Below are 14,258 nucleotides of genomic sequence, written 5' to 3'. Positions count from 1 at the left end.
CTCCCGCTCCTGCCCTGCCAGCCTCTTCTAGAGGAGCCCAGCCTGGAAGAAGGGATTTAAAGAGCCCAGCCGGGGCAGCCCGCCCCGCTCCGCCACCACAGCGGCACCGAGCCCGAGCCCGGCTCAGCGCTGTCTCCGCTTCCCCGGCACCAGGTAGGGAGGATCCCGGCCGCCGGCGCTGGCAGCTGCTGCGGGACCAAGAACTTTCACCAGGTGTTTCGTTGGGGGAGGGTCACCCGCTGGAGTTGGCTGCAGGGAGGCGTCTCCCCGGCTCAGCAGCTGGGCAGCGAGTCGGCGCCTCGTCCCTCTGCCCGGTCCAGCTCTGGAGTTTGGGAACGGGCTTATCGGGGCCGGGCTCCTGCTCCTGGCACCCCGGGGTGGGCGCCGGAGCCGCGGACTGTTCGTTAGAGCCTGGCTGGGGTGCTGGGGAGAGGAGCAAGCGGGGTCCGCCGCGGCCTTTTCTCTCCCTGCTCTTGAGATAGTTGAGAGCAGATTCCTATTTCAGCCCACGCACTGGTTTTATCCTTTGCTGGATCAATAAGTATGGGTGTGCGCACGCATGGGAGTGATCAATAAGTGTGCGCACGTGAGTGATAAGTGTGTGCATGGGAATGATCAATACGTGTGTGCACATGTGAGTGATAAGTGTATGTGGTGGTCAATAAGTATGTGTGTTAGTGTGCATATGTGTGAGTGATCAATAAGTGTGTGCGTGCATGCGCAAGCGATGTGTGTGTGCATGCACGTGATCAATACGTGTGTGTGCATGCACGTGATCAATACGTGTGTGTGCACATGTGTGAGTGATTAATGTGTGTGTGTGTGAGTGCATGTGTGTGTGTGTGTCCCAGCCCTTCCCATGTCTCCATCTGCATGGCCAGTCTTTAAATGAAGTGGAGGGGTGCTCCACAGGCTCCGGCCCCACAGCAGCTTGTTCAGTTCTAGTCAAGGTTGACCCCAGAAATGCTGGAAGTACTTGGAGTGCAATAAGAGCATCTCTCAGGTTGCAAAAAGAAAACCCAACTCAGCCAGATTATATTACAGGCTCTCCAGTGGGGCAGGAAGCATAATCCAAATGAAAGGATTTTTGCAGCTCAAAGGCAAAAGTCCTTCCTGAAGAATGGCAAGATTTGGTTAATGAGCCTCTCCTTTTCCTTATTTCAGATAGGTTGTAGAGGAGGTGCATACCCCTATTTGCAGGTCTTTGATTTGCTTTGCTTACCTGCCCAGACCATCCCTGCACTTCTCAGTGAGGTGCAGATAAAGTGTGTCAATGTGCAGAATAGTGGCTCATATTAGAATAAAATATTATGGTGCTATTGAGGCTCATACATAAATAATGTGTTGCATTTAGTACATGCTGCATATGCGTAATAGCAGCAGCACTCAGGACCATCCCTAGTACAATGAAATAGTAAGTCAACCAACATATTACTTCCCCCCCCCCCAAGTCTTTGAGTTTAGAAATAAGAATTGCATTAGGAACCATGAGAACTGTCAGCTGGGTTTTTCTTGTGCTGTTAGTACAGACTAGAAGGCATTGGGGCTGCCAGCTTTAAATAATTTTGTGAAATTTTAGTTTGATTGACTAAATAGTTGGCTTGGCATAAGCTAACAGGAACACTTTGTCTCCTTGGTCCAAAATTTCCTTCCCGTTCAAATAGGGCAATCTAGTTTAGTTTAAAGCCATCCATCTAACCAAAGGGGAGAATCCACTCTTTTGGTTAGTTCAGAGTGCTGTAGTTTTAGCTCAGATAACTTCCTTTCTGATTAGCTTCTGTAATTGGAGGCTGCTCCCTACAGTGGTGTAAGCGATTATTTTCAAAGTCAAGTTCAAGAAGGAAAAAGAGTTTGAAATTGTCTAAAAATATCTGTTAGCTAGCATGAGATCAATTCAGTTCATCTGAAGAGCCATGCATCTTCCACTGTCATGTCCACATTTTTCTTTTAGATCTTTTATAAAACTCACACCAAGCAAACACGCCAGTTATTTATTAAATTGTTCTGTGTACACATTTCCTTTTTTTATAGTTTGTATGCGAGAAAACGTAATTTTTGTTTGTGGTCGATTTGAACATATGATAAGCTCCAAATCTCGCTTGTTATGATTTTGCATGCTTTGTATAATCTGCTGCTCTTCTAGCTCAAATATAAACCTTTTCAATAAAAGGGAAAGAAAAAGCAGTAGTTTCTGCTGCCCTTATTCAATCTGAAGTGCCTACTGGGGTCAACAGGGAATTTTGCTTTTATTAAGGAATGCAGGACAGTGTCCAGTTTGTTGTAGAAATGGCTTTGGGTATGCAGTAGGAGTTCAACTAGATAAATTTCCTTCTGGTCCACTTCTCATATTCCCAGCTGAGTTTCTGCATTGAAATAGAACTACCGGTACTTTTAAGCTCTCAATTTAAAACAATTAAACCTATACACTGGAGAAAGGGTGAGACTCTTACCTAAAGAAATTAGGAAGTTTATTATTTATCAGAGAGAGGAAGAAGTGGGGCCGTATTGACTGAGAGAGAAATTATTAGGTGCTGTAGTGAGGGCAGCAGCATAACATCCTAGAAAGAGACAGAGAGGGAGAGTGTGTGTGTGTGTAATCTGCATATATCTGTTATTGTCAAATGCATATGTATATGTATTTGTAATTTGTATGGCAGTTGTGTTTAGGAGACCTAACTGAGACTGGAACCGCTAGTACTAGGTAGTGTACAAAAACAAAGATGCTTCCTGCCTCAGAGAACTTCCTGATTGTGAGATTTCTGTATAAACAAATACACAAAGAAAGGATGTTACTTTCCTAGTTGTACTGTCACCAAATATTAGAGTTCCAGTGCAGAAAAACCTTCCAACCACCAAATTTGTGTTCGTGTTCTGGAAAGGATTAGTCAGTTTACTATTTCAACGTTTCTGGTGGCATTACTCAAATACCCGATAGTAAACACATAGGAATGGAGTCCAGTAAGTTTCACAGCACATCATGGTCATTTGCTGGTGCTTTAGAACTCTGTTGCTGTAAAAATAATATTTTAAAATTGAGAATAAATGTAAGATAAAAATATTGCCCATAAATCTTGCCTTTGTTTGGAGAGGTGCTTTCATTATAAGACCCCTTATTATGGTGCTGCCAACTTTTGAGGGTAAAACCCTTCATTCCTGCCTCTTGGAATTTTGGGGTGGGAAGGTCTGGTCAATTTAACATTCTTCAAATGTGAAGAAATCATTGTATCCCACTCTGTGAATCTCAAACCAACTTTACTATAATACTTCAAACTTACAGTGGACTTGAAATACTTTCTTGATAAAGCAGCTGTCTATTATATTGGAAAGAATTTGACTTAGAACTAATGAAGCTGATAGTAAATTTGAGCTAGTTTACATTCATGTACTATTGATTGCAGTGGTGCAATGCCAACTTAGCGTAGTTGAGCATGTTGTCCAGTAAAGATACTTGGATCTCATCATGTACATATGCTTTGTGGCTAAGTTCTTCAAAGCCATCCTTGGGACTTGAATATTTGATTCTCTTTATTCCAGTTCTGAATAAGAATTCCCTTAACCACATATTTAAAAACTTTCCTGAAATGGGACCATAAGAGAACAATGGATGTGTTACTTTCAAATTTATACATCAAGTTATTCAGGAAAAGACCTTAGTAAAATTAAGAATGGATCTTTTAATATGAACATGAAGAATATTTGCAATTCAGTTAACTAGCAGAAAATTGCAAAGGTTATTGGTCTGCACCTTTAGGCAGAAATTGTTCTGGGGTAGAGGTCAAATGTTTCCCATTGTACCATACTGTGGTTAGTTTATTATGGAGGATTAATGATATTAATGAAAATCAAGCATCCAAATGCCCTAGGCAGAAAATCAGTGCAGCTGAGGTCAGATAACTTTTTTACAATATTCCAAGATGCACAGAGCTCAAGATATGTACAGGCAAAAGTAATCTACTTTGAAATTGCCAGTTGTATTAAACATCTGTGACTGTATTTATTGAAGGAGTTTACCAGGCTCTCATCACTATAGCATATGAGTGCCTAACAATTTTTAACTTTGTTTTAGCTTCATAAAATCCCACTTGAGATAGGGAAGTGCTAGCATTTTACGGAAGGGGCATAGAAAGTCTATTTGATTTACCCAAGATTACTCGGGACTCTGTCCTATCTGGGACGGAGTAGGAAACTGACTTTCGGTCTCTCAAATCCTAAACTAGTTTCCTAGCCACTAGGCTGTCCAGTCTGGAATAGACTGCTTGGGGCAGCCTGTGATAAATGAACCAAACCCATATACGTTTCCAGTATGATACATAATATACGAGCCACAAGGTTTGTAATTAAAATTTCCTAGATGCTTCTATTCTATATATTATATCCGGTATATGCATTTTGGAGAGCAAGCAAACATGCTTTAGTCTATATATGCAAATGAGTGAAATTATTGCCCTGTACTAGTTCCTTTCACACCTAAGAGTAACAATGCTGAATAATGAAAATTTAAAGACAAATGATTTGATTTCATCGTTAGTTGGATTCAATAGTTTTGTATTAATGATTTTGTTAGAGCTGAGAACTTGAATGCATAAATCAGCGTGCAGAGTTGTGATTCCCAAAACAACCATTGCTTAGGAATAAATATCCCAGTTTAGAAGGCAGCAGCATATACTGTAGTACACACACTGGTTTTGGACTTGAGAAACTTGGGTTTGGTTTCCAGCTGTGTGTCAGACTGCCTGGCTGTTTAGCGGCAACTCTCCATGCAAATACAGAATTCAATAACGGTGAATTGGTGTAGAGATGCAAAAGGTTAAGTTCTGGTTGCTGTTGGAACTTTCCTTAACTTCTGTCTGAAATTCTCAATCCAAGCATTGCACTTTTGCACTAGAAAAATGTAAGTACCAACTTTTAAAGTTGGATCAAATTACTATTGTTCTTTTACAGACTTTGTTCATTGCAAAACCCGCTGTTAATAAGAAAGGGATCTCACGCTGAAGTAGTGAAAAAAACACTGCATCTTTGTCAACACTTGTAGATAAAATGTTCGGCACCAGTTCAGGTGTGCCCTTTGCTGACATCATTTGTTGTTAATGGGTTATTTTTGCAAAGTAAAATAGATTTAAATGGACTTCTACTCAGTTATTGGTAGATTATATGCTTATCCCAAACTGCTGAAAATAAATAACGTTTTGTTCTTTGCTATATTTTAGGGGCTAATCCTACAAGCAGTTGGATTTATCTTTTAGCCCTCATTTATCAAGTTGTACCTATTTAAGACAGCATTTAGGTATGTGGTCAACTGGCCTTCTTAGTAGTATCTGTGTCTTAGAAAATAGTGGCAATTTTAACTACATGCTTAACATGAGATGCATACTCCAGTGCTATCCTGAATAAGCATGAATGTAATTACATACCAAAGTTCTTTGCTGAACCAGAACCGTAAATCTCCTTAACCATAAACCATATTGCACTGTAGCCAACTATACCATAAGGCTGTAAACACATATGCCTTGGTGTGTCTGGTGATGATCTGAGCCACAACAATGAAGTACAGATAGAAACACAGCTTTGTAAGTGAATTCAAACGTTACAGTATAAAATCTAACTGCAGTTTTTGCAGTTTCTCAGTGTGACTGATATTGTGTATTCCTGGCCCCGCTGAAGTAAATGGTAACACTTCTATTGATTTCAGTAGACAAAATAATTTTATGCATCACCTCTAAAATATCCCACACAAGTAAGTAAACCTGATTTAGTAGACTACAGGGAGCTGTTGGTCACCTGAAGGAATTGTTTCAGTTCAGTCTTCATACTTTTTGTTATAATACATACTATTGGTTTGATACCTAGTGATAGTTGTAAAGCTAAATGTGAGGTTTCATGTAAAAAAAAAATAAATAAATAAAAGTGGGGGGGTAGAGGATGGGTATTGAATTGTTGTGTGGCCTGTCATTCTGTTCATTTCATATACCATTTTAAAATATGTGAGGGAAACAGGTTTTTCTGCATGCAGTCCGTTGGTTTCAAACATTAGCCATATATACCCTGGAAAAGTTTGAATAGAGAAAACCCAGTTGACCAAAGAAAGGTTATATAAGGGGTGCATATATGTGTGCGTGTGAGAGAGACAGAAAGCAGGAGAGGGAAATGCTCCCCAAATAATAAACTCTTCTTTTTTACAGTTTCACATCTTCAGGACTTAGAAGTAAATAGGTCAGGTTGAAACTTGTTCTATTAAGTTGCAGCTAACCCCTTTTCTATGTAACAAGCGGTTATGCTCTATATGCTGAATGCACATCAGCTGTGGAGGGAAGGCGGCAAAGCAGGGACTTTCTCTTAAGAAGAGAGAGCCTGACAGATTAGGGAGTGAGAACTCAGGCAGGGGGCTTTAGTGAATGCTGATGGAGCAGCTGGCCACTAGAGGGTGCTGGAATATCAGCCGAAGTAGTGCTGCTGACCTGAGCATGCTGTAATGGGGAGTATAGGGATTCTCCCTGCTGCAGTGCTGTCCAGCCAGCCAGGTAGGTGTGCTCCCTGTCAGGAGATAGGGAATCCCTTTGCCTGGCCTTAGGCTGTGCTTTCTTAGTACTGGATGTGCACAGAGCTGAGCAGCCACAGCATCCTGCAGCTGGTCTGGATTGGGCAGCACAGGCCCAACTTCTAGGGCAGGAGTCAGAGCCATTTCCTAGGCCATTTCCTCTACAGAGAAATGTGGGAGAGTGAATCCATATTCACTAAGGTCATGGGTGCCAGTGGGATCAGTTGCACTGCATGAAACCAATCGGGCCATTCATTCTAGAGAGCAGGGTGACACCTTGCAGACCAGCTGGTTCAGAGAGACACTAGCTTTCATAGGCAACAACCTCTTTCATCAGGTGCTAGGAATGGGAGTAGAGAAAGACAAGCTCAGTTACGCAGTTCCTTTACATCAGAAGGGGAGAGGCCACCTGGGTTGGGTGCGGGGTAATGGGTTTGCCAAACAGATAACAGGTGAGCTTGCCAGGCTTTGTGTCACAGGCTTCATGCACACGGGGCCATGCATGCTGGGTCCTGTCCTACCTGCTTTGTCTTCTGCGTCTTGGGTGGGGTGGTAGCCTCCTGAAGAAAGAAGCAAATATGCACTTCAGACAAGCTAGTTGGCCTCTTCAGAACTGCATCTGCTATCAAGATAGCTGGCATGGTCACTTGAAGAGGAGGGCTAGGGACAGACATTACACACAAACCAGTTTAAGTGATCAGAAACTGGTTTAAACTTATAACAGAACAGATGTTCAGTGCACATAAACCCATTTGAAAATGGCTGAAACCAGTTTGAGAGAAACCTGGTTGAATATAGTGTCAGACTTAACTGATTTAGCTCAAACTGGTTTATGCAATGTCTGTCCCAGACCCCTTGCTGGCTTAAGTTAAATCAGACTCCCCCCAGCATCCCAGCATGCTCTCTGGGTTGGGTGGGGCTGTGTTCCACAGCAGGGCTGGCCTCTCCCCTCTGCCCCCTGGCTGGAGCTTGGCACAGATTTGCACACATCTTAGGATCTGCTGGCTTCCCCATGCCCCCTTCCTCCTCCTCCTCCTCACCCTCACTCATTGCTTAAGCAGAGATCCTTTCCTCCTCAATGCCACAGCATGGACCGTAGCCAGCATGTGGTCTGCTAGCTAATGCCGAGAGGGGTCTGTGTGTGTGTGTCCCTCTCCAATTTCACTGGGCTAGGCAGAGAAAACAGTGGCCATTTATAGCTTTTGGAGCTAATCAACAGGTCAGCTGGTAAGCTGTTTAAGAAGTTTGAAGTAATGTGGAGAGAGGCTATTGTTTTGTTAGTTGGGTGATAAAAACTATCATCAGCCCCCATCCCCAACAGCTGGCTTACTCACCTGTTAGTTTGCTGCAGACAGTATGAGGAAGCAGGGAGGGAGATTGAGGCAAAGGTCGGGGTGCAGAGTATGCATCTGTTGATGATACGGAGATTTTCAGAGTGCTATCCCAGGGCTGGGGGCTGGCAACACTCTCACCCCTTGAGCAGCCATTGGGGAAAAGCCTGTGACCTGCAGGCAGACATCCCTAATAAGAGAGTCCTGCTGGGGCCTGGCCATGCCCTGCTCAGCTCAGCTCCTTGCAGAACGAAGGACTGCTCTAGCACCTCTCAGCTTCTAGCCTGAGTCACTGCAGGCATGTGCCTGAATTTCCTCAGTCCAGAGAGAATGTCTGTCCAGTTTCAAACCAGTTTAGCCTAGTCAGGTTAGATTGACCTGCAAAGATTGAATCAATTCAGACTCCAGCTTTTTGAATGTGTGTCCCTAGCCCTGATGCCCAGCTCTCAGCAGTTAATTGGTATAGGTTGCCACAGCTGGGTCCACTTTTTAGTCCAGCCAGGCAGCAGAACTATGGATGTGGTTCTGTGTTGCTTGGACCTACCTGGCCAAATAGTATACAGGTTAGCCAGGAAAAGAGACTATCTGTTGCTTTCTCCTTAATTCTCCTTTCTCTTGTTTCTCCCCTTCTCTCCTCTTCTCTTTTTTCTGTTCTGCTTCTGTCTTCTCACTTTTGCTTTTTGCTCTTTCATCTTCCCAGCTCTGGCCTTCTGAAATAGGGAAGGTGACATCTTCCCTACTTCTATGATACCAGAGGTGGATGGGGAAATCAGGATGGTGCTCTGGCTGGTGTGTGGCTGTTAAAGCTTATGCAAGACTAAGATATGCACCAGTGGCGAGGGAACTAAACTAAAGGCTAGCTCAACCATCGATGCAAGTTGAGGGTAGACTAATTAGAGTCCTTTAGGGGTTAGCTGAACAGATAATGTGGCCCAGATAAGAACATTTCCTCAATTTTGAGGCTTAAGCGAGATTTTCATGTGTTATGGATCCTGCTTGCCCTGTCACCTGCAGCGTCCTTGCTTACTTCCTCAGTCTGCTGTCTCTTGCCGTTTTCTTTCTGTGAATTATTAATAATTATTTGGATTCACAGCAGTCAAGCAGCAGGACAAATTACACGTTACTTCTAGTGTGCAGAGTCTCTTTCCCAAGCCATAGGGCTGACCATTGTATGCTGGGCTACCTCATAGACATACATGATGCTTGAAACTTATTTATTAGTCCTATTTGAAATGGTTTCTATGAGTTTCCATTTATTAGTCCTATTTGAAATGGTTTCTATTAATTTTCTATCCCATATTACCACATCCGGAGTTGTCAGTGGAGGATCATTTTTAGTAACATTTTTGCTCATCATGTGTGAGGACGTCTGAGAATTAATATATCAGTTGAAATCCAAAGTAGCACTGTTGATGAGCAACTGTGAGATTTTGATAGGCACTGAGATTTTGAAAGACACAAAACTGTATTGTTGTAGTAAAATAATGTTTTGCATATGTATAGCTTTGACATGTCTGTAAGTAGTTGGGGTTGCAGTAGCTAGAATTTCAACTCTAGTAATTTTCTTGGAAACTCTGAGAAACAAAAAACTTGGATTCAAAATATTTTGCAGCTTCATTGTGATATAATACATAAGTGGGCAAACCCATATCTAACATACATTTAAATAACTTAGACAGCTGTTTTGTGTTTCGTCTTCTGTTAATTACTATGAAAAACTGCTGTTTATTACCATTGTATGTGCCAGTTGATGGGGGCACATGTAATTTGCTGATTTGTAAGACAAATTTTGCCTCTGTGCATAATTAGTATAAAAAACATTTAGCAGATGCTTTGAGCTGGTTGTTAATTTACAGTGGAAATTTTATAGGATCATTATGGTTCACTGAAACAGATAAAAGTGATATAGGGATCTTGCCAAGGATGTCAACCAGCCAAGCTTAGCATTACATGACAACCAAAGACTTCATCTACATTGTAGAGAATCTAATTTCTTATAAATGAAGAAAAACAGGTGGGAAGAGAAAGCGAGGGAAATAGGACGTGTGTATCTGTGATAATTGTGTAACGAGGATACAATTCACAATAGGGGACTTTTGTTATGAAGAATAAGTTAGTCAGTCTGGTAGCTTGCAAGAGTATGTTCCTTTTGTGTTTTTTAGTGAAGTCTGTACAGTGTTTAAGCTTGTGATTAATGTTTCAGGCTCACACTCAATAGAAGCAGCTGTAGTCAGTTTATTTTGCTGTGTTAAACTTGCTTTTATGTAACTTTGTGCATGCATAAAATACAAATAAGGTATAATGTATTGGAAACAACCATACGAATGTGAGCTGGCCTTAGACAGGTGTTGAATGAGCAGGTAATTATGTGTAGAAGTTGCTGTAGCATCTCTCTTTTCTACTCTCTCTTTAGGAATAGAAGGGAGACATTGGAAGGGACTTACTGCTTTTTGTGTAAGTTTACTGTACTTGCCTAGCTTGTCTGAGCCATCAGTTCTGCTTTCAGTCATTCTGACTTGAATTGCCGTGCTAATTGCCATATTTTTAAAGGATCAAAAGAAAATAACTTCTTTTGTAAATTTTATTTTCATAAATTTTGTTGTAAATTTTTTGCTGGAAAGGAGTCGGTATGATGGAAATAATTTCAGCCAATATATAAACTTTTGCAAAAAAAAAAAAAGTGAGGCACATTGTGTGTGTGTGTGTGTGTGTGTGCGCGCGCGCGCTAAAGGGATAATCATGTAATTTTTTTTTTATTGTTTGTGATCCATGTAGATAGGCCCGCGTCCAGTTCCACATTTAAACACTAGTTTCATTACGTTTCTGGATAGAAGCCCTTTTGAGACGCAACTGAAACACAAACAAAAGCCAATGAAAAAGAGAGGGAAAGGATTAAAACTTAAGATGTTAGCCAGGGATGTAGGTGACATCGTGGTTGTAATTGTAGGGTGCGGAGAAGGATGTGGTTTTGTTTGGTTTAGTACTCTATATTGCTTTGTTATGTAATAGGTAAATGGAGACTGGACTGAGAAATGGGGAGGGAGACATACGGTAAATACAAGAGAGTTCTGCAATAGCAATAAACAAAGAATGGTTTAGAATTCCTGGAACTTTTCAGGAAATGCCACGCACTAAGAAGTCTCTGAGAGTTAGAACTTCATCCAAATGAGATTGAAATGTTGGTGTGTGAAATCATGGCACTACTGAAGTCAAAGCAAAGCTTTAGCTGACTGTACTTGCGCTGGGAGTTCTCCCATTCTGAGTACTAGAAAAAATCAGTCTAACCTTTTATTTGTAAATGATTCAGTGGGCCTAACTTAGAATTGTGTTTAACCCTTTATACATGGGCACATTTATCTTCAACAGGAGTTTTTGCACTGTACTGGACAGTAGAGGGTTCAGTATTCTTCTGGAAAAAATCAGAAGAGGTAACAGACAATTTAGGTAAAATCAGTGTGGTCTTTGCTGTTGAAACAAACAGTGGCTTAACTGATTACTGTTTTATACTTTTCTGTGAGCTTTTGTTGTTATATTTTTAGCTAACGGAAAGTATTTTATTTTTGCCATTGAAAAGGGGCTGTTGCAGATCTGTGATAAGAAATTCATTTGACATTTTTGAAGAGAAAGTTATGCCCAGTTTTCTGGCTGAAGACAGGTAAAATGGGACATGAATGACATCTTGACTGCTCATGAATAAGGAAAGAGACTATCTAAGAGATGCCACTGAAAAAAGCTGTGGACACTGGCTGAAATAACAACTGGATAACTACTATTGCTCAGGCTGTTGAAACATCTGTCATCTTATTTATTTTTAGAATAAAATGAATATACCTTTCTCACAGACTGCTATCTTGAAGGTACTTTAAAGAAAAAAATCACTAAGTGTGGTAAAGCCAGTACTGCCCTTTAGTAAGACCACTGTTGCCAGATTTGTTCTTGGAACTTATCAATTTACTGCAGCGCCTGCCTAAATAATTTCTGAAATTCTTTATGAAAACTTTTATCATAAATAGATGCAAGAAGTCCGTGTCCCCCCCCCCCCCCCCCCCCCCCCCCTTCCGCTTTTTCCCCCCCCCCCGTCGCCCATGATTTTTAAGTCATTGTAGCAAAACAATATACTGTTTCTTCTCATGTCAAGTTACAGTTTTTTAATGGCAGGTTTCCTTTATTATTTTTGCATGACCTCAGTTGGATTTGTTGTCTTGTTTTTCAGGCAGGCTGTTTCTTTCTTTTCTCTTTTTTAAAAAATATGTATTCATCCAGAGTGTCAGACTGATTAGTAGTACTGTACAAATGCCTTTTAAAATACTTTCAAGTATTTAAAAGCAAAATGAATTAAGAGATTTATTTTATACTCTAGGTTATCAATAAATGCAAGGGAGGTTGATGGACAAAAAAATGTAAAAGTAATTTGAGTTAATACTGGAAACCTTTTTCGTCCGAATGTTCCACTATTAATGTGCTTTGATTGGATTGTTTTTTGCATTCTGATTTATTTTGCTGGGCAGATAGAAGAAATTTTTGTTTATACATGTTATAACTTGCAACGTTAATTTATCGAATCCTTGTCCTATTCTATGTTCTTCATTAACTTTCTAGTAACATAACAGGGTCTGGTCCTGCCAGCCTTACTTGTGTTCAGTAGTATCTTACTACTGGTTCCTAATGGGAATATTTGCAGAGTAAAGAGCTGTTAATCTGGCTCATGGTGTATATCTATACAAAGATGAAGCATGCTTTATGCAAGTGACAGTGGTGCCATGTGTCCTAATAAACATATTTATTTATAATTAGAAAAAAGTGGATTTCTATATGACTTGTGTTTTTCTTGCCCTCTTAGGTAGAACATATTTCACTGTGCATAAGTAGTTACTATAAAGTTTGTTTGCTTAATAAGTGTCTGTTGGAGTGCAACTTTTTAATGTCTATTGTAATGCTTTATTGTGGAGGTAGTTTTTATTTAACAGCTCATTTAGCAGATGAATAATTATTCAATGCTGTTGTATCCATTTGCCACCACCACCTATGATGCTGTCAGGTATTCATTCTCGGAAAGGCACTAATTTTATTTTTGCTACCCAGTGACTAGATTGGCGTTTTGAGGGAAAGTGTGGGGTTTTTTTTTTTTTCAGGATTTCAGTCGTTCTCTGGTTAAAGGGGTAAGGAAAGAAGATGTAGATGATCAAATGAAGTACGACCTATCTTCTGAACTCCTCTGCAAAAACATGAGCTACTCTTTTAACAGGGAAAGTGCCACAGTACAAAAATCTCTAAGGTTTGCCATAAGGGTCAGTCTCCGATAGCTTTAGAGAGAGATGGACTGTCGAGAGTGAGAGTTGCCCTAAAATTGTTCCTGAAGCTGTCACCAGGAAACTTTGGTTTGAAATAATCTTTTATTGATCATAGTTTTCTTGGCTCAATGATGGTGCAAGTTATACCACAAAAAAATTGGTGTATACTGATTCTGATGTAACTGATCTTTTTCCTAGTAGCTGAAAACTTTAAGTTGTTTTTTTTTTTAACTTGTAAATGGGTATGTGTATCTATACTAAAAATGATAAACAGATCAGATCTCAGTGAGACAAAGTAAGGTGGAAGTTCAGATCGATGCCTCTGTGGAATCAAAGTCAGTGTACGTATAAGGACTGGAAGGGACCTCACAAGATCATCGGGTCCAGCTCCCCTGCACTAGGCAGGAAAGACAGCTGGGGTCAGGTGACTCCAGCAAAGTGGCCACCCAGTCTCCTCTTGAAGATTTCCAAGGTAGGGAGGGAGTTTATTCCATAGTCTGGACACCCTAACCATGAAGAAGTTTTTCCTAGTGTTAAGCCTGAAACAGTCTTCCAGAAGTTTGTAGCCATTACTCCTGGTTTTCTCCAAGGGTGCCCTGGTGAACAGTTGCTCACCAAGCTCTTGATGTATTCCCCAATATAGTGGTAAGCTGCTCCCAAGTCCTCACTGAGCCTTCTCTGTTTTAAGCTGAAGAGACCCAAGTCCCTCCGCCTTTCCTCGAATGGCTTGCCTTGCAAGTCTCTGGTCATACAGGTGGCCCTTCTCTGGACTCTCTCAAGCTTTTCCACATCCTTGTTGAAGTGCTGCACCCAGAACTGGATGCAGTACTCCAGCTGCAGTCTCACCAATGCTGAGTAAAGCAGAAGAATTGTTTCCTTGGTTTTGCTTGAGATGCATTCATTGGTTGATGCATGCCAGAGTATTGTTTGCCCTGCTGGCTACTGTGCGGGCCCTCTCCCGATCCCGCCTGGATCGCCATGTGCGAGCTCTCTCCCGATCCCATCTGGGTCGCCATGTGCAAGCCGGGGCGAGCCGGGGGCCCGTCTTTGTGCGTACACAGGCTGTGGCCGGTAGACCGGGTACACGGGGGTGGAAAATAC

General features: G+C 41.4%; 1 protein-coding gene across 2 annotated transcripts in view; it reads left to right on the top strand.

Moving 5' to 3' along the window:
- CPNE4 (copine 4) overlaps positions 1 to 14,258 on the top strand; it is a 350,544-nt gene that overhangs the window by 1,448 nt on the left and 334,838 nt on the right. The window contains exon 1 of one of the 2 annotated variants that reach the window (XM_006020620.3): positions 7 to 153. The exons of the other annotated variant lie outside the window; for it this stretch is intronic. The gene's annotated coding sequence lies outside the window, so the exon portion shown is untranslated. Of the gene's footprint in view, positions 1 to 6; positions 154 to 14,258 lie in introns of those variants that run through there. 2 annotated transcript variants of the gene reach the window in all.

Source organism: Alligator sinensis, unplaced genomic scaffold (assembly GCF_000455745.1).
Source record: "Alligator sinensis unplaced genomic scaffold, ASM45574v1 scaffold54_1, whole genome shotgun sequence".
Classification (NCBI taxonomy): Eukaryota; Metazoa; Chordata; order Crocodylia; family Alligatoridae; genus Alligator; species Alligator sinensis.
Note: the sequence above shows the minus strand (reverse complement) of the source record. Positions and strands in the feature narration are given on the sequence as shown.